Source organism: Eleginops maclovinus, chromosome 12, assembly GCF_036324505.1.
Source record: "Eleginops maclovinus isolate JMC-PN-2008 ecotype Puerto Natales chromosome 12, JC_Emac_rtc_rv5, whole genome shotgun sequence".
Lineage (NCBI taxonomy): Eukaryota > Metazoa > Chordata > Actinopteri > Perciformes > Eleginopidae > Eleginops > Eleginops maclovinus.
The window spans coordinates 9,092,691-9,114,633 of NC_086360.1; the positions used below are offsets into that span (position 1 = coordinate 9,092,691).

Sequence of the window (21,943 nt, forward strand, 5' to 3'; positions counted from 1 at the left end):
AAGCTAAATCTTTAAGCATTTTTCAGTTCATACAGTAAATATTTGAGTTAGTAAAGAAAAATGCAGACACTGCTATTTTTTTTGAACAGCCTAATATTCCCTTTTCTTCACTTTCTGTAAAGTAAAAACTAATTTGATACTTTTTTCTTCATGTTTTGATTTGGAATAGAATGTGCAGTGTTCCCAATTAATTTGTGTGTATGAAAATAAAAGCTATTATAAGGACTTTGAGCTAAACTCACTTTTTTAGACACTGCTATTATTTTGAACACAACTGTACATGGTTTAATCATTCTACGAGTCTTATAGTTTAATGCTTCAACTAAGAACAGCAATTGAATATTTGTGGCCTTTCATGGCTTAATAAAACCAAATGAATGATGAAACCTGTAATTTGGAGTTGCTCCATTTTGACATTAAAAATAAGCAACCATGTAGAGGGATGGTGACAATTAGCAGCCATCTTTTGCTGACTGATACACAGTGCCTGGCTGGGTCTGTGCAAGAATAATTTTGGAAACCTGTCCACACAACAGCACTGTCTATTCCACACTACAGACAGTGTAAGTACCCTTTTTGGGTGAGAAAATACTGGTTCAGTCTGGATGGAAGGCTAAAATGAAGAAGTACATGATGCTGTTTCAAATATAGGCAGCTTAGTGTGGGAATGGCCTGACTGTACCAGCAGACCTGACATTGGTTGTGGGGGGGGGGGTATTTAAACCCCTGGCAGCAGGCGTAAAACATGCCTCGCTTTGCAAATGGGTTTGGATTATCTTGGAGTGGGTAAAACCTAACATTTTTTTTAGCAGAATGTGAGGTGGGATGGTTGTCTGTCCTTTCCAAATGTATTCCCCCCCAAACCTAACCTGTTATACAGTCTTTACCGTACAGAACAATCACACAAGCATTTATGACAGCAACATTTAGGACCACATCCTTTTAATCTCAACAGTGATCAGTGGATTTGCGCATGGAGGCAGTACATCCACGAAAAGCTTTCAAATTGAATAGCAGGAAATCAGCATGGTATAGAAGAGTGCAAAGGACATCCCAAAATGTAGTGACTACATTTGACCCCACATTGTGGCATGCATCCAATACAGTCGGGTTTTGATTTGCTTTTAGTCTTTTCTGTTGTTGAGCCTAAAATCTGACCCTGATCAATATTTTTCCTCATGTCCGTCGTACATTTTTACTTTAACGTCACAACTCTGATCCTAAATCACAATCATTTCTTATTTTTGCCGAGCGCCTGTCCCCATGTAGTTGTTGGTCAATAGAGGCTACAACAGTTAACCAGACATTATCTAGCCACTGTCCCGTAAAACAGTCGACAATGGTTACAATCGTCGGTGTGACCTGTACTGTCTGCCTGTCTTGTCTGTGCCTTTTGGAATGAGCTGCAGTGCTTAATGCAATCTCTTGTCAGTCTCAATTGAATCTTTACCTGCAAACAGGCCGGCTTTTAGCTTAACAGAACATGGGCCAACTTTAATTACCATTGAAAACAGCGCTTCAGCCTCCTCTTTCCCGGCTACGACTTGTCTTAACACGGTCTCTAAGTCTTCTTTGCTCCTCCTGCTGCTTTTGTCGGGGTCATATGGAAGTCAAAGTTAACAAGTTTACCTGCTCTGCTGTCGAGGAACTGTGACAGGCCCGCTGGTAGGCACACAGTATGCCTCATGGCTTGTCACCTACCCTGTAATGAGTTTGCTGTCTGTGTTCTGGGCCAGCTCTATATCTGTCAGAACCAAAAGTTGAAACCCCTTGATGCCAGTAGAGAAAATCTTCGCAGGTTCTGTTTTGCATCTAGTGCAACCTGTTGAAAGCACCAGTGAAAACAACATATTTCTCCTCTCTGCTGACTAATCCATCTCAGCAACTCTCATCCTTGTGATGAAAGCCTGACTTTTGAAAAATGTATTACAGAATTGCCAGTTTAGCCCATGCTACAGTAGTTTGGTGGTTTATGCCACGGTAGCAGAGTGCATCAAATATTAAAGCGCTGCTGTCAGGCTTAATGTGATGCAGTGATCTGGTTTAGCATGTCTAATATAGGAATGCTGTCTCCGATGACAAGGAGAATTATGCCTTCCCCTACCCCCAACCCTCCTCTACTAGCAGATGTGTTAATGCGTACTGCTTTTAATGATGATTTTAAAAGACAGCTAAACTCGGCACCACTGCAAGATCACGGTCTTATGAAGCCAGCAAGGCAGAGAAAACCAGTGCAGATATTTGGTAACAGGATTAATCTACAGTAGTTAAATTGATTACCCAATCCTGAAGACGGCATACACATGCCAGTGCTCGCAGCGGGTGCATCTCTAAGCCTTCTTCTGGTGGACATCAAGTGTTTTTACCAAAGATACACTCAACCATCCATCTTTTCGATTTAATTAAGTGTGTGAAAACCTAAGCAAAATGTCCTTTTTCTATAACCAATCTGTTGGTTCACATCCGTGGAGGAAGGAGTCATACTCATCCTCACTTGCAGTACTTCTTGATTGGATGGAAGCTGTGTATATTCACAACTGACCATGATAGGAGTCACAAGGAAAAATGTGAAATAGATCCAGTCATTGCCTAGCAGCTGGTGCAGACTTGAGTCATGGCCTTGGTCTACTGAAAGCTGTCTAGGAGGGGAGGAAGTCACGGCCTAACAGATGTCTCATCAACAAATGCCTCCCTAGTGAGTGTGCCACTTCTGCTGTTCACTGCACCTCACACTGCTGAGAACGCTCTTTATCTGACCGACCCGTTGATAAGCAGTATGATCCTGCGAACATGAGATGACATTCATTGTGGCATTATATCCAGGCTTATGTCTGGAGGCACATGCCAACCTTTATTCACCTGGCAGGTCTCATATTCTTTTTTCACACCTTTTCAAAGGCTCTCTGCTAGCATCACATCTGGCATGACTTGTTTACCTCACGCAATTCAGATAAGTTATATGCAGAAATGCAGAACAGATTGGTTGTTAAATACGTCATTCTATCTTTTGCATTACACAGATTGTTCTTCTCATTGTTTTCTTCCTCAAGCATACTAACCCCTCTGTCATAAGAGAGGCATTTTGGCAAGTTGGCTTCACTGGGTGTGGGAGGTTAGCCTGAGCGACTTGATTACAGCCCTTCATTAGAAGCGCGCCTCCAATCCTCTGGCGAGGTTGCAGCTGTGACCATGAGTTTACCCCTTCCAGCCCCCTCCCCTCCCTCTCTATTTTCAACCCCCATTATGTCCGGCTACATCTGTCTCCTGCTCTGCTGTGGAATCAGCGAGCCCCTCTCTGCTGCTTCCATGACTAGGCCAAGTTGCATGCTGGGGAATTAAGAGCAGCCATCATCATCACCCGAAGAGACATCACCATTGCTGATGGCTGACTTGCTTTATCTTTGCCCACCACCACCCCTTCTGGGTCCATGGCTTCATTTAGTACGGCATAATGAAGGGAGAAGCTTCTGCCGGGGTATTTTTAGAACTTCCTGGTTCACTGTAATAGGGGTCTTTTAAAAATTGAAGGTGTCATGTTGTAGGTCTGTTCTGCTGACTGTCCCCAGGCATTCAACCAGCTTGGAAAACTCCAGTATGTGCTGCTAGCTTAGCGGAGTAGGGCATGTCAGCAAGTCTTAGGATGCATGATTGTGATGGACACATTTGCTTATGTGTGTGGGGGTGAGGTAATACACTGCACCACGCCGCTCTATTTTGGGAGCTTCCTTTGCCCGCTCAAAGACTTTGGTGTCTCAGTTCGTCGTCATTATGTCTACTCGGTGCCTTTTAAAATAAGCTGCCTTCCTAGTGATATTTTACAGGTGTTTCGGGAATTTTCATTGCGGTACAGTAGTGGACACCATTGCCAAAATTGGTATTCGTTAATAACTACTGACAAGCTCTCAGCCCATAGCATCATCAAACCATGCATGGCTTTTTTCAGCTTGATGTCGACTGGCAAGATAAAACCAAACTTTTTCAGTATGCCTGCCTCATAACCTGACGTAAAAGCTTGGTAACTCCTCATCTTTTGGGCTACGAGAATATGTGCCAAACACACCCCCATCCCCCCCTCCGGTCCTAGGAGAGACGAGGCCTGCGCCCAAGCTCTGTACAGCTGTAATGCTATGACTGGACGGCCTCCATTGGGTCAATTGGAGATTTACGTCTGATGAATCAGGGAGAGATTGTGTTTCGCTCTCACCAGCCATCATTGAATCCGGCTAAATGTGACTTAAATGTTTCATATTTTAGTTAAGTCTATGGCTCATCCTGGCTGATTATGATTATACAGGATTCCCCAGACTAAATGATAATGCAACGCAACATCAAGGCTAACAAATTATGAAGGTTACTCTCGTGTTGTTTAGTCAGACTGCATAGCAATTTCTTCAGCCTTTTCTCATAGATGCTGCCATTAGTTCTCCAACTGAGCTTTTAGCCAACCCCTGATTCATCAGAATGGATATCACTTTTGTGTCATATTGCATAAGGGAACATTTCCCATGACGAAAAAGAAGGCAAAGAGAGCCAAAGCTACTTCTGCCACCCTTTTCTTGTTTAATAGTCCATGTTACGACAGCTTTTTATGCCTTTGTGAACCCAGAGAGCCCCTAGGTTGGACTGAAAAATCGTCCAATTAAACTGTGACTTGGAGGAAACTCTGCCAGTCAACACCCCACCCGACTTCTTCACTCCCTCATTCTTGTTTTCGTTTCCGCTCTCACTCGCACAAACACACAGGCTCTCATCATACACAAACAAAAATGAACCAGATGTGCAGTACTGCAAAGCCAGCAGGCCACGAACCCTTGGATAATTGCAGGGGTGATACCGTCCCAGAGGGCAAGTGAGGAAATGGTTAAACCGTCAACCCGTGAGAGTATCAAAGAAGCCGGTAGATGCACACGCCTTTCTTGGCTTTTCATTGACGCTCAGTCTTCATGACTCGGGTCCAGCTTTTCCTGGTGTGATACAGGGGCCATGTCCGATAGGAAATGATTGTTTATTCTTAACCAATTCACAGCGAAGGAGCGGGAAACAGGCCAACATTACTATCTTAATAGATGTCAAGGTTCAAGTGACTGTTTTCACCAATAATCACAAGCTGGATTTTATTGCTGATCGCTAAAACAAACAGCATAATTAAGCATTCATTGAGTCGCTTTTTAACTTTAGTGCATCTACGCTAAGCCTACAATGTCTAGTAAGATGTACAGTTGTATCAGAAAATACACACATTCCAGGAAATGTAAAAATCTCTCGCTGAAGACTTAGCCTATACTTTCCCTTAGATTTTATAAGGCAAGATAATACATATGATGATAAACATGATTGATGGGCTATAGTGACAGTCAGCAAGTAGTAAATACATCTGACAATCCCTGACATTCAACTTGCCTAATTCAATTGTATGTTAATATAAACACACACATGCTCTCTAATTGCTATGTATTATGCACAAGCGTTTCCCATTACTATATTTCCAATATAAGGATTTAACTGATTATCTATTGATTGCAACACACACGCAGGACTTTAGGCTTTAGTGGTGTGAGGATCTTGATTACTGTAGAGATGTAGAGATATATATGCTGAAAGTAACTGCTCTCCAATCTCTATTCCATTCAGTGAACTAGTGTGTATCCTTTTTAAGATAATACTTGGTTTGTACGTTCAACATTTAGTATTCCATGTGGCTAAGAATGAGAAACTGAACCCCTCATCCAGTAAACAAATACATACAAAACAAAGCAATTGGAAGACAACAATGTGGGCTCTCAGAACCATTTTTCACGGCTTTACGACATTATGTCATCAAACCAAATGATGAATTAAAAAGACAGATCAGTTGATTAATGAAAATGGTAGTTGGTTGCAGCCATATTGAAGAATCATGTCTTTTGGGACTGAGGGTTAGTTTGTGATTTATTTTGAGGGGAAAATCTCAGTTCACACAGTCATACCGTAATTTGCAGAGTGAAGACATTTACACTACAAGAAAGGTTAGCTGATGTCTGGTTGTACATTGGATCCTATATTATGCTACTATAAGAGCTTAAACAGGAAGGGGGAATCTTTATTTGCAACTTTTGGGTTGCCTGTAGTCAAGTCTGTTTTTAATTGGGCAGTTTCACAAGCCATTGTTTAACAAAACTCATCAATAATTTAGTGCCGGGGGGGGGGGGGGGTGTTAGAGACTGAACACTTTAGCTACAGCTGGCATATCAATACACATTGATCATTTGAATGTAATTGACCTGACCATGTAAGTCTCACACACACATACACATACACAGCATGTGGAATTAGCAAACACATCGTTTAGTGCCTTGTCTTAAAGGTCCCCTATTATGCAAAATGCACTTTTTGCTGTCTTGTACACATAAATATGTGTCCCCGGTGAGTAAGGAGACTCACAAAGTGTCAGAAAATACAACCCTCTCTCTTTTCCTCCTTACCCACATCTCTAAAAACGGGGGTACAAACGAGCTGATCCAGATTTGCTGCCGATATGACATCATAACCGAAATGTGGGCTGGCTTTACATTGAACTCCTGGCAACGTCCCGCCCACGTGACACGTGACCCTAGGAGACCTTTAAGCCTCATTCCTATAATTTTGGTTTTACCTTGCAGTCATGTGTGTGAGTAAACTGTCCTCCACAGGGCAACATTTTTGTTTTTTACCATGTAGTGTGTGCGTGTAAAAGAAGCTTGGATGAATCAGGACAGATCTAAAAGAGGAAGGGGGAGGCTAAGTTCTGAGCCTGAATTAATTCCCAAACTAATTGCGGGCAGACTTTACAGGGGATAAAAAGCGGAAATGCTAAGTCCTAAAACCCATGGGCCCTCTCCCACTCTGTGTAAACCCCAGTGATGATGTACATAATTTATACTGTCAGTGTATATTTGAAAAAGAAGAAGAGGAAGAGGCAAAACACAAGGGAAATGACTCAATGGCCTAGATGCATGTTTCCTTTTTGGGGTTTCCTCTGCTAAATTTCCTCCCTGCCTCTTTCTCTTTCATTTTGTCAGATCATTCTCTCTTTTCTTTTTAGAAGTCATATGAGGGGAAACAGTGGTATGCTTAGGTTTCCAATGCTGCATCGCACCCTTGGAGTGTGACATGAGTCAAATGACCCTATAGTTGAATTGATCAACCGCCATTTCAGTGTAAACGCTGACTCCCCTACAACCTCTTCATGACACAGATAACATGAGAAAACTTCCAAAGTTGGTGGTGTTTCTCTGGAATCACTTTGAGAATTTGAAACAAAAATCCCAGACACTCGTCTTTCTTTTTGTTTGTCCTCGTCTCTTCACGGTCAACTCAAAGCCACAGGCTCCCTCAGAAAATGGTTCCCTGTGACTGGCGGTTGCAGCCGGACATTTTTATCCAGTCTGTGATGAAGCTGACAGCTGTGGGATTCCTAGCCATAAATGTATAACCCTGAATCACAACATCCCCCCATCCCATGAGGCTCCGGCAAATGATTGCATGACATCATCCTTTTCCGTCCCAGGAAAACTGCCTTCGAGAAAGTAAGAGAGGGCGTCTCATAGCATAGGCGTCTAACATGGAATCCATTCGCTGGGATAAAAGATTTAGAGTAGACCCCTGCTTATTGCTTTAGCTTTGTCTGGAGGGCAGTTGGTTTTGCTCTGAATTCAACAAACCTTGCTCAGCAAATTGAGAAGAGAAGGCGGTCGAAAAAGATTTAGATACTTCCTCGGGCAAGGCATCTAACTCTATGTTCTCAGTCTCTGGTACGCAATCACAGAATGAGATCCCACTAAACCCATCTGAGGAAAGTGGACCCATGCAAGGGTAGCTTACTTCTGTCATCTGTGGGGCTCCATGCGCTCTCCAGCCGTCGACCGGTCAGCTCACATTGTTTTAAACTGTGCATAGGACCATACATGCTTTGACTTGGCATGACACGGTAAAAAAGAGACACACACACACAAGGAGGCAGGCAGGATAGCCGGCACACTGAGAGCCTTCCTAATCACTTCCCGTTTGGACTGCTCTCACTACAGAACATGCAGTAGGCCTCTATTAATCTTTCTGCTGCTCCTGATTGGAAAATCCTGTTGGGCTTTAGAGAAGCATTTCACTCTCTGCTCAGCCCTCGCCATGTACACATATAAACATGCACAAACACACACACACTTGGAGCTGAAACTAGATCATCTGGTGTGTACTTCCACGAGCAGAAGCCCCTCTGTGGGTGTGTGTCCATGCACGCTGCTGATTAAAATGACTATAGCACTTTGTGTAATGATTACATGCGTTCTCTATGGAAGTGTGTCGGTGTACATGTGCACTGTGTTTGCACATTTTTCTCTCAAACTCTCTGGTACTCTCATGCATTTTGCATGGCCTTGTGGGATAGAATAATGGGGCTACAGCAGCAGGATGACTCACTAGCCGGGGTAGGCATTTGCCCACAAGCACTTGTTACTATGGTGTCAGGGACACAGCTAGGACTCAGCACCAGTCCCCGCTAAGACTCTCATGCAAAGAGTTCTTGAGTCTTTGAAGGGCCTGAATAGTTGATATGGGGGCTAAAGCTGCAGGCATGACACAGTTGGGGGAAATCATGGTTAATCTTTATTGGCTGTCATAAGGCCTTGATGTCAAACAGACTGATCACCGCTATACTCTGTTATTTAATATTTATACGTTTGCCTGAATATTGGTTACACATCATTCTGTGCCTTGGTGCCATTCCTCATCTTTCTCAGTTCCTGTGTGACACCATGTGTTTGGGTGTGCAACTGAAGAGTATTTTTGAAGCCACAATGAAAATCAATACAGCTGGGAATTGATAGTGCCATAAACAGGCCCAGGGTTATTGCCTAGTCGATATGGCACATCTCGTCACCAGAGTCCCAGCTGAGCCTGGCTAGATGTGGCCAATGGCAGTGAGTGTAACACTGATGAAAGAACCACTTATCCAATGGCCTGTGTCCGGTGTTCACACCAGTTTAACCCCCGCAGTGGGCCTTTGCGTTAGCCATGGTCAATAGAAGCCAAAGGCCGAGACCTCAGGTTAAATGTCAATTAGGTTTGATCAGTAATTGTGTCCTCTTCTCTTTTTTATGAATCATTAAGAGAGATATAATTACAAGATGACTTTTGGTAGTGTTGAAACAGCAAACTTAAACTTCAAATTTTACATAAAACCCTCAGATTTTAGCCTGTGTTTTTTTTTTTACCTTACTAATCTTATACATATCAACGGCAAAGTAAAGGTTGGGTCCACATACATACATTTATTGTATTAAAACTAGCTAGCTGCAAGGCTCATGATGCCCTGGCAAAGGGAATGAACACCATAATTAACACTCGCTAATGACTGTTTCTTGTTGACTGAATGAAAGTTTCAGGAGTGATAACAGGCTGCAAAAACATTAAGCTGACACTTTAAAAAAAAAAATGTGTGAAAGACACCGGTTATATAGAATAGATCTAAAGACCAATAGAGTTCTATGTATCTATCAATCAGCTTTATTCACGCATGTCTATATTAGTCATACACTCGATGCTCCATTTGGTAAAAAAAAAAAAAAAAGGTTTCATTGTGTCCCACATTTTACTCGCACATATTTGCTGCCAAACTGCCACTGTGGAAAAGTCATGGCACCAGTTTTGTCATATATTTGTAAAACAAACAGTCACATATTTTCATCTTTGTAAAACCCCTTTATCTAGACTCAATTCCGACAGTCATGTTCCAGCTGAAGAATTTGCTTTGTGTGACTGTGCTATTTTTGATGATTCTGTTATGTTGTAAGCATACAAGAGCAGGGGAAATGTCCCAGTGGGAAATTTTATTTTAAGACCCTTTTTTTCTTTCTTTTCCCTGTGGTAATTTTGTAACATGCCTGAAGTTTAAATGCTGCTTATTACCCCTATGCACATTAGCATGCTTTACATTGTTGCATATTATAACCAAAAACATATCATTTATACCTTTGAGTATTTAGGCGTTAACATTCTATTTACATTCTACAGTCTTTATGTGGAACCTGCTATTGATGTAAATATCAAATGGCAACTTTACAATGTTAATAAAAAAAAACAATGTCATTAGCTTTCGTTTAGCACTAAAATTGTGATTTTGAATCATCCACATGAGCAAGTGTGTACATGCTTGTTCAGTTAGAGCAGTTTGCTAAACCTGGCGTCCACTTTAATAAAATCAGAATCAACTGTTCTTGGCACAGTCATTTTAAAGGAGTGTATTATTATCAAAGTAGTGCTATGGCATTAATACAGTGACTGTGTTAATGTTTCCATTGAAAGAAGGTGTCAAAGGCTGAGCTGATATCAGATTCTCTGTTAAACGCAGTGACCCCGGGTCAGCGCTAGATTAAATTCAGCTTTACAGATTACACCCTGTTAACCCTCGGCTCTCCAGCCACCCAGCCCTTGCATTCTCTCCCAGTATCGGCTCATTAGCCAGTACCACCTGAGCCGGCCGTAGTAAATCTGACGGTGGAACCAAAGGGACACAAAACACCAGGGTGGCTTTTGTTTGGGAATGTCTAAACTCGCTCTACCATCTCTGATTTATTTATAACAATAGTTCCATTCGCAATATTTAAATTTGAGGTGATATACTGTATTAGGTGGCATTTTATGTTGGTGGCTTCTAACTTACATGAGAAATATGCTCAGGATAAAGGATGCGTTGCCCTGCGTGGTTACACAATCCAAAGGAAGTTACAGTAAAAGTATTTTCCCCTACAATTAAATGTAGAATTCCCCTTTCTAAGGTGTCCACACATTCATCTATAATTTACTTTTGATACTAAAAACAGAAGTGGTCTGCTATTGTTGTAGCCTAAATATGGATAGCAATCTTATTTGCTTCAGGTTTGAAACGGTCTATCCCTACGGAGGCAAACATGTTACTTCTACGTTGGCCATATTTTCTCTCTTCCCCATTATATTGACATTTTATTAGTGTAGGATCAACCCCATCTCGTTTTCGAGGGGGTCCTACAAACAGCAAGTCAGCTACAAGAAAACAAAGAAAACCTAACAAACACAATCACGATACAAAACAACCACAGACAAGACTAATACAATCACATCAAATTAAAGAAACACATTCGGACATAATCAGTGTATGGCCACAGAAGTGGGCCCTATAAACGGAAACATTTTCCTAGCAATACATTAATGTAAGCGTTGTATTTTCTTCTTGGAAATTCATCTCTAACGTAAACAGTCAACAGAAAAAAATGATGGCATTGTCATTAGAGCAACACTGCACTAATGCTTATCTTGTTCACATCCTGTATGCTAAAGAGATTCCAATGAAATCTAATTGATGCTTTTTATCACAGGAGACCTCTTGACGTGTCATTGCAGGAAAAGCATAGTGTAACTAATAACTTTATTAATGGCTGTCTTCCCATTAGACCGATCATGGAGCCAGCATTATACCAGCGACATGGAGTTGGCACACCTGAATGCAGAGCACTCATTATTAATGATATTAATTACAACCGGGCTTTTCCTGCTATGACATTTCAAAGAAGTAATTGGAGAAGAATGAAATGGAGGTCTGGTGTTCACGCTGATGTAAATGACATTAATTAACTCAACCCAAGCAGAAACACGATGGTCAAGGTCACTCAGGGTCACATAGTGGTCCGGAATCAGAGCCGGTTTTATTAACAAGTACGTTTACACATACGAGGAATTTGGATGCACACAGAGAGAAGAATACGTAGCAAAACTAAATCAAATAAAATAGGACTGTTATGCCAGCTATTTAAAAAAAACAAAAACACTGTGGTGAAGACTCTTCCTAAATTCACGCTGGAAATCCATGGGGTTCACTGGTTAGAGAAGAATAGGTGTTCCTGACTGGGACACTGCTTCAGTCTGTTCTGTCCTTCTAGGGCTGGGTATTATATCGACATAGTGATCTGAGACTAGATATAGTCTCAGATTTTAAATATTGTAAAAGTGTCCTGGTATTGAAGGCTGAAAGGTATAGGACGGTTGTTTGGTCATTTTAACAAAATGATGTCTCTAGTTTCCCGTTAATAGCCTTTACCCAGTTAGTCATTATTATTATTATTATTATTGATTATTTATCAAAAGTGTCATATTTTGTGAATAGGCAAATCAACTCTAGAATATCGATATAGAAGCATTTTCTGAAAAATACTGTGATATTTGATTTTCTCCGTATCACTCCGGCTCGGTCTCTGTCTGAAACATCTAAGGTAGAAAATCAGTCTGTCTGTCTGAGAGTGAATCTGTGATTATGACGGACTAAACCATTTCTCCCATCCTTTCCTCTCCTCTCTCTGTGTAATTCTCACATCCTGTCTGTATGGTTCCCTCATTTACAATCTAAAATGCATAATTGGCTACACAGTCATTTTAACTCATTTAGAAAAGTGTCCTCATGTTCTGTAGATACTCCTACTGACCCACAGCCAGAAGCAAGCCAGATTTGTCCAAGTTGGAAAGAGAAGATCTGGGTTACAGTGTGCCATTCCTCGTGTAACCACAGTCATTGTTTATTGAGGTCTGAGCGCTTCCAAAATGCGGGTCACCTACACTGAACGCTATGCGTGAACGCATTCTATGCGAACACAGACATTGGAGTGAAGCCGCTGCTCTGCTTTACCTCCTGTGCAGACCTCGGGGCGAAGTGCTTGATGTTTTTTTTCTTTTTCCTAGGGTCAATGACTAAGGCATTATTTCTGGGGCGCACATGCACAGTCTCTGCACATCTCTTCAGATTAACTGAGTGGTTTTCAGAAACAATTTGCATAAAAACCAACACATGTTGCTGTTTGTATGGTGAGTCAGATTAGAGGAGGTGGTGCTGGTGGGTGGAGTCGTGCTTTTATAATAATGAACTGCACTGTGCAGGGCCTTGCATGGTTTAAAAAAAAAAAAGTTAGACCGAATGATTGCCCGAGTGAAAAGGAATTACATAAACATCAAACTCCCACATTTTGACATATGTTTTACTGCAGGCATGTCACGGAAAAAAAACACTGATCACAAGGAAGCTGTCGTGATGCAGCAATTAAGAGCTCGCTTTGTAGTGATGAGGTTACCAGACTGTTAGGTTATGATTAAAAACGTTACGGGTATATGTATCCAAAAACAACTAACTGACTTTTATTTCCAGTTTCTTGATTTTTTTTTTACAACATGTAAAAATCTCCTTAATCCTAATCCCTCCAAGATTTTTACATCATTCATAATCTGCCCGGACACACTGTCGTCACTTTCTTTGGTCTATTTCTTAGTGGCTCAGTCTGTTGGAACTTGGCTTCGAAGGGTCGCCGGTTCAAGTCCCGATCGGACCCAATACAGACCTCAGTTACTGTTTACAATACGGTTTACCTCCAAGGCTTTGCTGAAGTGCCCTTGAGTAAGGCATCAAACCCCCAAACTTCCTCTGGCGCCGGAACACTGTCAAGCGATGTCTCTCTGACACCTCTCCATCATTTAAAGAACATTAAAGTATGTCTTTCTTTGTTTCAAATAGTTCCGTTCCTTGTCCAGACGCATTCCAGACGTATTTACTTCCTGTGCCAATGCCATCCAAAACGTGTTAATACGTTAACACAGATATGTAGCCTACATGTTTTGGGTGAATGTAGCTTCAGCTCTCTATTGTCGGGGTGTGTGTGCATGTGTAACCTGTTGATCATGTTAACACTCAATCCTTGCCTGTGGTACCCATGAGAACCCCCTCCCCCCCGCTCCCTTGCTCCTCCTCCCTCTCTTCCTCTGATGTGCAGTAGTGTCTGTGAGGGACTGTTGAATAATTCAACAGCCCGGTGACGGCGCTCTGTGACACTGCACTTAGTGTGTTTGCTTGTTTCATTCAGTGTGTTTGTGTTTATTTAAAGGGGAGGGGTTTGGATTTACACAGTGCAGAGATTGATTTTGTTTGTGTGAAAGTCTGTGTAGATTTTGGAAAAAAGCAAGACGGCAAACCACACACACTATTGACAAGGTTAAAAAAAAAAAAAAAGCTCAGCTGAAAAGGCGCTAACATTGATAGTTGCCAGAGAGGATGAATGGCTTTAATAGAGAAAACTCCAGGCTGCGCTCCAGAGGGACGGACACACACACACACACACACACCCGACCCCTCTGGATTCATGGAATTGCTCTAAAAAAAGCTTTCACACTGAATGAGGGATGGTCTTTGTGTGACCAAATGTGTGTGAACAAAGCTGTGTATGTTTGTAATATTATGTAGGAGATTTGTATTATTGGAAAGGTCTTTCTCTATTTTCTCACAGTCAGCCATCCTCACGGCACTGAAATAACCATCTGAAAAAAATATTTTCAGTGATACATCATTATTATGTCCTGTGTTTAAAACATAAACGTCTTGCAATCTCCCAGATAAACTGTAAGAGAGTGTTAGGCATTCTCAAGTTAAAGTTGTTCTGCAGCAGGAACAAGTAAAATAAAACATAGCATTATATTGAATACGTATCTCTCCCCGATGCGGGACTAATAAAGGACTTCTGATAAGGGTTGTAAATGTTTATTGTTTTCATTATTGATGAATTTATCAGTTTTTCTAAAACCATGAATCCTTTATCTTTAAAATATGCCCATCATAAATTAAAAAAACTTCAGAAGTCCTTGAATATTTGTTTTGTCTGACCAGCAGTCCTAGAACAAAAATATATTATGTTTACTATCATATAAGACCAATAAATACAGAGAACACTCATATTTGGGATGTAGGAACTTGGACAACGGGCTTAAAAAAAAGACACAACAGCGACTAATAACGACTTGCTTTACCTATAACCAAGTGTCATTTTTTGTAAATGAACTAATTCATCAATTGCGTAATAGGTACTAACTATAGGCAACATTTAATACATAAGTTGTGGATTAATCCAAAACTATAGATAGTGTCCTGAGCATATTTCTCATGCAAGACCACCAGACTCGGGGACAGTTTTATACCACAGGCTATAAGACTGCTGAACTCCTGAGCTCTGTGAATGTCTACTCGCATCTGTTTATAGTACACACATACATACATACATATATATATATATATATATATATATTAAACACATCTGCCATAAATATCTGTTTATAATACACATCTATTTATTATACATATATATTATATACATCTGTTATACGTAATATATGCATCTATATGCACAAAACTTTTCAAAAACCTAATTTTAAATGGATTTTTGTGTTCAACCTGTAAAGATTATTATTATTATTAATAATATTTTTTTATTGGTTTGATTCGTTCAAAGAGTTTTTTTAAGTTTTCTTTTAAAAACGATCGCTGACGACCATGAACTGAACTCTGTATGACTTTTGGCATTAGCAATGTTTGCTAGAGGGGGTAGGACTTGAAACGTTATTATGCGTCTTCTTGCCTCTTTTGAACATGAACTGTATTGTTTACCTTGTAAGAATATCTTGGTTAACATGTTCAATAAATTGACGTAAAAAAGCTGGCTCTTGAATACTGTACATGGACATGGATGAGGGGAAAACGTGTGGAAGCGTTTCTCACAGGTAAGGCTACCATGTGTAATATTTGTGCATGTGCTGCTCTACAGTGCTTTCCTGTCTGCATTACTGCGAGTGGTTTTGTACGTCAATATGGAGATTAAGATTGATATTGACCTAAAGCTGCAGGGCGAATGAGGAGCTGCACTCCCCCTGCTTAGTCTAGTATGAATGATGTGGTTCGGAAATATCTGGTGCTAATATACTTTGAATAGATGCACCTAGCATGTTTTGTATTGTTAAAAGTGTGGCTTACATTTAACTGCTCAACTGTAGTGAATTGGCAGTAGATGTGATAATATTTAAAAATAAAAGAACAAGGTTTCTCTTTTGAGATATGGATATGTGCATACACTGTTTGATTTGTGAATTCATCTTCACCAAGCTCATCTTCGGTGAGCACTTGATCCCCAAAGTCTTCAGCTTAGATGGCAGTGTAGAGATCCTTTAAAGGTCATTGGTGCCAAGTTAAGCTTTTAAAACGTCCACCACACAAGTTGAATTGCCATTGTACATTTTTGGGTTGTTTTCCAAAGAGGGAATCGCTCTAAATAAACTACAGATTTAAAGTTGGCCCAGGGTTTCAAGTCGGCGGACAGACCACTTATTCCTCTCGTATTTGTCCCTCAATCCCCAAACACCCACATTTATGTTGGCATTAGCCTTAAAGCTTATCTGAGAAGGTAACCGTCTTTGTTGTGGGAGTGTGTGTTTGTATGCACGCATGTCTCAATAGTGTCACTAAGCTTCTGCGATGAGAGCTGCCCCAAAGTATTCAAATCCTGCTTTAGAGCTGTGTGTGTGTGTGTGTGTGTGTGTGTGTGTGTGTGTGTGTGTGTGTGTGTGTGTGTGTGTGTGTGTGTGTGTGTGTGTGTGTGTGTGTGTGTGTGTGTGTGTGTGTGTGTGTGTGTGTGTGTGTGTGTGTGTGTGTGTGTGTGTGTGTGTGTGTGTGTGTGTGTGTGTGTGTGTGTGTGTGTGTGTGTGTGTGTGTGTGTGTGTGTGTGTGTGTGTGTGTGTGTGTGTGTGTGTGTGTGTGTGTGTGTGTGTGTGTGTGTTTTCACTCTTTGTAAATGAGTCACTGCTATAAAAATCCACACCATGCCGCCCTGGCAGGATAATCAGGACATAATGTTTAGTTTCTTTCTATCTCCGTGGATTAGTTTATTTTCATCCGGGGAGAATTTTTGCACATTGAGGAAATCGCCTCGTATTTGGTTGTCTCAGCTTTATTTGAAGCAGCATCTCACTAGGGGACACGTGATTTAAGCACACCTTCTAGCATGACTCACCAAAAGCCCACCTCAGTCATCTCCAGGCTCTCTAGGAATCTTTTAAGTGTTACTTTGAGTCCTATTGAGTATTAGATTCAGGCAAATCGGGGATCAGTGTGATGGTATTTGTCTGTAGTGGCTTAAGTTTGCGCATTAACTCAGATTTACGTTTTTTTTTTTTTCTTCAAATAATTGCTCAACGGTAACTTGACGTTGAGATAAAGGGGAATAGTTCCCACAAAATTCCCCAGAGTCACCCAGGAGTGGATGTCCTCATGAATGCCTGCAGCAGCGTGTTTGCTGATAAGCTTTTCGTAAGCTCTTGGAAGACTGTATGTGGAAAACTGAACCTAAAAGGGGTCCCTGTCCAGCTTGATGAATTGTTTGGCCCATCCCTCTGAGAGCTGTTCTTTTGGATTGTTTTGCCCAAGAACCAAAATGGAAATCAAGGTTTTGTCTCTGAAAAAAGGTTGCCTGGCCAAGTTGTACCTCCAGAAACTGACGGCTCGTGACTCAGGATTTATGATTCATATCACAGTGTGTCATGCAACAGGAGGAACAGAAAGTAGGAGTGCGATATTAGGATTTTTATCATCCACGAATGCAACAACAGAGTGCCCGTGGTATGACGGAACCAGGGATGGTGGGTTGTTAATATTACTATATTTGTTAGAGCCTTCATTGCCTGACCTCCACCCTTGGAAGAATTTGCTACAATTTCTGAGCCTCACTGAATGTCTGGAACTCCCACTGTCAAGGATGTAAAAGCAACGCACACTTCTCTTCTTCTGTAACTTCATATGTTGTTTTCCCTTCCCATTAGTTTGTAAGGATTTAGTGCTACCAAGCCGTCTGTGGAAAGCAGCTTAATATTAACCTAAAAAAGAAGCAAGGGCCCTGAAAATCAGGAAGTTGTCAAATGCATAATCGTTGGCTTTTAAATCTCTCTCTTTCCGAATCTGTATCTCTTTTCCGGTCTCACCCTCTTCTCATTTTTCCCTCTCATCTCGTCTCTCATTGTTAATGATTAGGACACTATCATAACGTCTTTGTCGCTCTAACAGCATTTCTTCTTTTCTTTTTCTTTATGTTGACCAGATGTTATCATGCCAAGCCTTCAATTGCCCATGACCTTTGTGACAGAGACCTTTAACACACACACACACACACACACACACACACACACACACACACACACACACACACACACACACACACACACACACACACACACACACACACACAGTTTTTGACAAACAGTGAATGAACTAAGAATATTAATGCCAGATAAGTTGAAAATAAAAAAGTTGCAGTTTTGAAAGAACTTTATGTACAGGTTGTTTCTTTGATAGAAGATGCGTTCGAAGCCGTTTTTAGGATTTACTTAAATAAGAGACACACAAACACTTAGTCTCTATCTATCTATATCTCTCTCTCTTGTCAGTTGGTAACAAATGCCAAGCAGGGTGGAGAGAGCGAGGAGGAGAAGTGCAGCAACAGCTTCCCTAGAGGCTCATGCAAGCGTCAGTTTGTGTTATAAATCATTCAGGGACACTCAGAAGGGGCACAATACATTTTTATCCTTCTCCTCTCATCCCTCCATCCTCTCTCCTTTTATTATTGAATGTGGTTCCTCTGAGCCCCCAATCTGCCGCTTGGCATGATCAAAAAAAGAAGAGGAGGTTGGAGGGTGGTGTGTGTGTGTGTTTGTGGAAACCAATAAGACAAGAGGGGAAAAGTGATAAAGTAGAGGTGCTGAGAAGAGGGAGAAATTTGATGTTCCAGTTTGATTCAGTGGGTCCCAACACAAAGGTCAAAGGATCATTTATGGATTGAATTAGGGATGTTTACTGATTGTGGAGCTACAGTTGGTTTCATGGTGCGCTCGTCTTGCATCTGACTGTGTTTAGTTCAGGGTCATGTCGTTTTTGCTGATACTGTTGTGTGTGTTGCCCCACCTGCTCGTCAAAACGACACACAGCCCAGGATCGAAAGCGATCCGCTGTCAGAACAACTCGTTCAGATTTGTGTGTGTGTGTGTGTGTGTGTGTGTGTGTGTGTGTGTGTGTGTGTGTGTGTGTGTGTGTGTGTGTGTGTGTGTGTGTTGTGTGTGTGTGTGTGTGTGTGTGTGTGTGTGTGTGTGTGTGTGTGTGTGTGTGTGTGTGTGTGTGTGTGTGTGTGTGTGTGTGTGTGTGTGTGTGTGTGTGTGTGTGTGTGTGTGAGCGAGCTAAATATTGAATTTGTTCCTGCTCACGAAAGGTTGTGTTTGTCCACCGTGTGTGGAGTCCTTGAACTCGTGCATTTGGAAGAGGAAGAAAGAGGGTGTGTTAAGGTGCAAACAGGAGGCTTTCTCGCTTGTAGGAAAATGCTGGGATAGACTTTAAGCTCCATGTAACACTGAATTTGGACAATCAGGTGTGGCAAAAGATAATCAACAGGATGTTTCCATGGTATACCAAATAAATCACTTTTTTAGTTTACTGATGATTTTGTTAGTTGTAATACTTTTACGAATAAAAAAACCGCGTTGTAGAATACGTATTGTTGTCTCTCCCGAAGCTGATAAGACAGGTTCCTGGTGTTGTTCAGAAGATAATAATAACTTATTAGGGGATTTTCATTAGCCGTTGAGTCATTCCACCATCTGCTATTGTGAAGAATAAAAAAACGTTTCCCTATGTTTGCACTGATAAGCCTCAGCCCTCGTGCTGTAAAGCAAACATTACAAAATCTGACTCAGTGGCACCTGATATAAAATGTATACATTACAGTAGAGCGTTTAGCTGTGGCTGATAGTCTTGTCAGTTACGGGCATTTGATTATATTTGAATAAAAAGGCAAATATAAACTTTTTGTTGGCATTTATGTTCTTGCAGAAGTTGCACTGAACCACAAAAGTGCATCAGACACTCATCAGTGCCAAAAAGACACAACTGAAAGTCACAAATTAAAAAAAAAGAGCCTTTAACAGTCCCAGTTAATGGTTTAAGCATGAAACTAATGATGATTTTCATTCATTATTTATGAATGTGAGAAGAATGTAAGAAATAATTATCAAAATCACATTGTGCTGAGGTTTGCAGCTGATGAATCTTGAATTTCTCAATGGTCAGCAATGATCTTAAACAAAAAACGATGTTAGTGTAGTAGCCTTCCCTGATATTGGCTCAGTAGAACACTATAATCAATAATTAATCTTCCTCGTGAGCAAATTTTCCACCACAAATCTCATCGAAGTAGTAGGAACCAGTGACTTTCGGGCAATTATTCTCAAAATGAAATGACTTAAATGATTAACTGATTATCAAAATAGTTTAATATAAATGCTGATTATTGTTCTTTTGATCTATTAATCCACTTGTTTCAGCTTTCGCACATTATCACAGCCAGTTATTGAATGTATTTGACTTTAACATACTATAAAGTCCCACCATCTAACCCCTTTTTTTTTTTCCTCTTTCCAACAGCAGATTGAGTTTTATTCCAGTCATGAGGAAAGTTGGCAAAAGGTCAACTCTGGACTTAAACTAAAAGAAAGGAGGGGGAGACAGGCTTGTCCGACCCCATTTACACATTTCCTACAGGTAGGTCATATTTGTTATTCAGTGCACCTCATCATGCAATACCACACCTACTCCTTCTTATTATATTATGTGTTTATAACCAGTATGTTTCATCTTATTGCCACTTCTAGTACGCAAATAGTTAAGCAAAATGTTTAAGTGCATGCGTCCTTGTATGTGTCAAAAGCCAGACATCAGCTGACTGTAAACTGGGTCTTGTTGTCCTCGTAGTGAAAGCTTGCTGCCCTGCCGGCTCTCTGATGTACGCAGCAGCTAACCAACCCGCTGTCACTCTGTATTAAAGCTGAAAGAGTCAGTTAAAGAGTCTGAATAGAGGCAACATTTCCCTTATACTGTACCGTGGGGTTCTCAAGGTGTGTGTGTGTGTGTGTGTGTGTGTGTGTGTGTGTGTGTGTGTGTGTGTGTGTGTGTGTGTGTGTGTGTGTGTGTGTGTGTGTGTGTGTGTGTGTGTGTGTGTGTGTGTGTGTGTGTGTGTGTGTGTGTGTGTGTGTGTGTGTGTGTGTGTGTGTGTGTGTGTGTGTGTGTGTGTGTGTGTGTGTGTGTGTGTGTGTGTGTGTGTGTGTGTGTGTGTGTGTGTGTGTGTGTGTGTGTGTGTGTGTGTGTGTGTATTCCTGTACATAGGGATTGCTGAAAGATTTGAGGTTGCTTGTTGGCAGCATGCAGGAAAAAGAAATTGTTGGATATGTTAAATTGGAAGCCTGCTAGCCCAGAACCAGTTTACATGTTTGATTATAGTGCATTTTACAGATGCACTTTACCTCACTCTTAGTCTTTCAGCAAAGTCACGACCATAGACATTGAGTTTTGAAATAACTAGATATCAAATATTGAGCCATTAAATGCAGTTTTCCTATTCCTTGTTTTTGTTTTTGAAGTTTTGAAATGTGCTGCTTTAATATTTCATAGAAAGTTGTCTTGATCACCCGCCTTAACGCTGTAGGGATTAAAGGAAGCCTGAGGTCTTTTGTGAACTGGGTAATCATGTAAATTCTTTCAGTCAACTTGGCATCACACACTGAACCAACACCAATCCTTCTTTCAGTGGAAAGGCAGGCGAGTTGGTGCAACTGTATGTTGTGTACCATAGTCGACGTGTTTATCCATCGTTAGTCACTTTCAGGTGACGAGCAGCTGCCATTGTATGGTTAGTACATACAAAAAAGCAACTGGCAAATAAAGGCAAAGTTGAAACCGTCTGTACTTTGAGCGAAGCCTGTTGTGCCCAAGCTACCACTGCCGCCATGTTCAGTATCTCTCTGTACATTTGATTAAATGTAAAAGGGCTAAGGATCTTCATTAGTACCAGGTCTAACCAGGTAACAGAGGTAATGCGCACTCTTACTTTCGGCGTGCGCCATCATACCAAAATTCAGATTTTCCCCGTAAAATTTCAAGTGATGCCGTAAAACAATATTTATTTTCGTCAAAAACGGTATGATTACTCCAAAAATATGAAAATGGTGTCAGACGGCAGAGACAGCTTTGTTTTTACAGAGCTCCGAATAAATAGGGGATGGAAGTCCG

At 41.0% G+C, this 21,943-nt stretch overlaps 1 protein-coding gene across 4 annotated transcripts in view; it reads left to right on the top strand.

Annotated features, from left to right (window-relative positions):
- taok3a (TAO kinase 3a) overlaps positions 1-21,943 on the top strand; it is a 67,814-nt gene that overhangs the window by 4,165 nt on the left and 41,706 nt on the right. For 3 of the 4 annotated variants that reach the window (XM_063897327.1, XM_063897329.1, XM_063897330.1), the window contains exon 2: positions 20,303-20,419. The gene's annotated coding sequence lies outside the window, so the exon portion shown is untranslated. The remainder of the gene's footprint in view (positions 1-20,302; positions 20,420-21,943) is intronic. The other variant, XM_063897328.1, reaches the window with a different exon arrangement.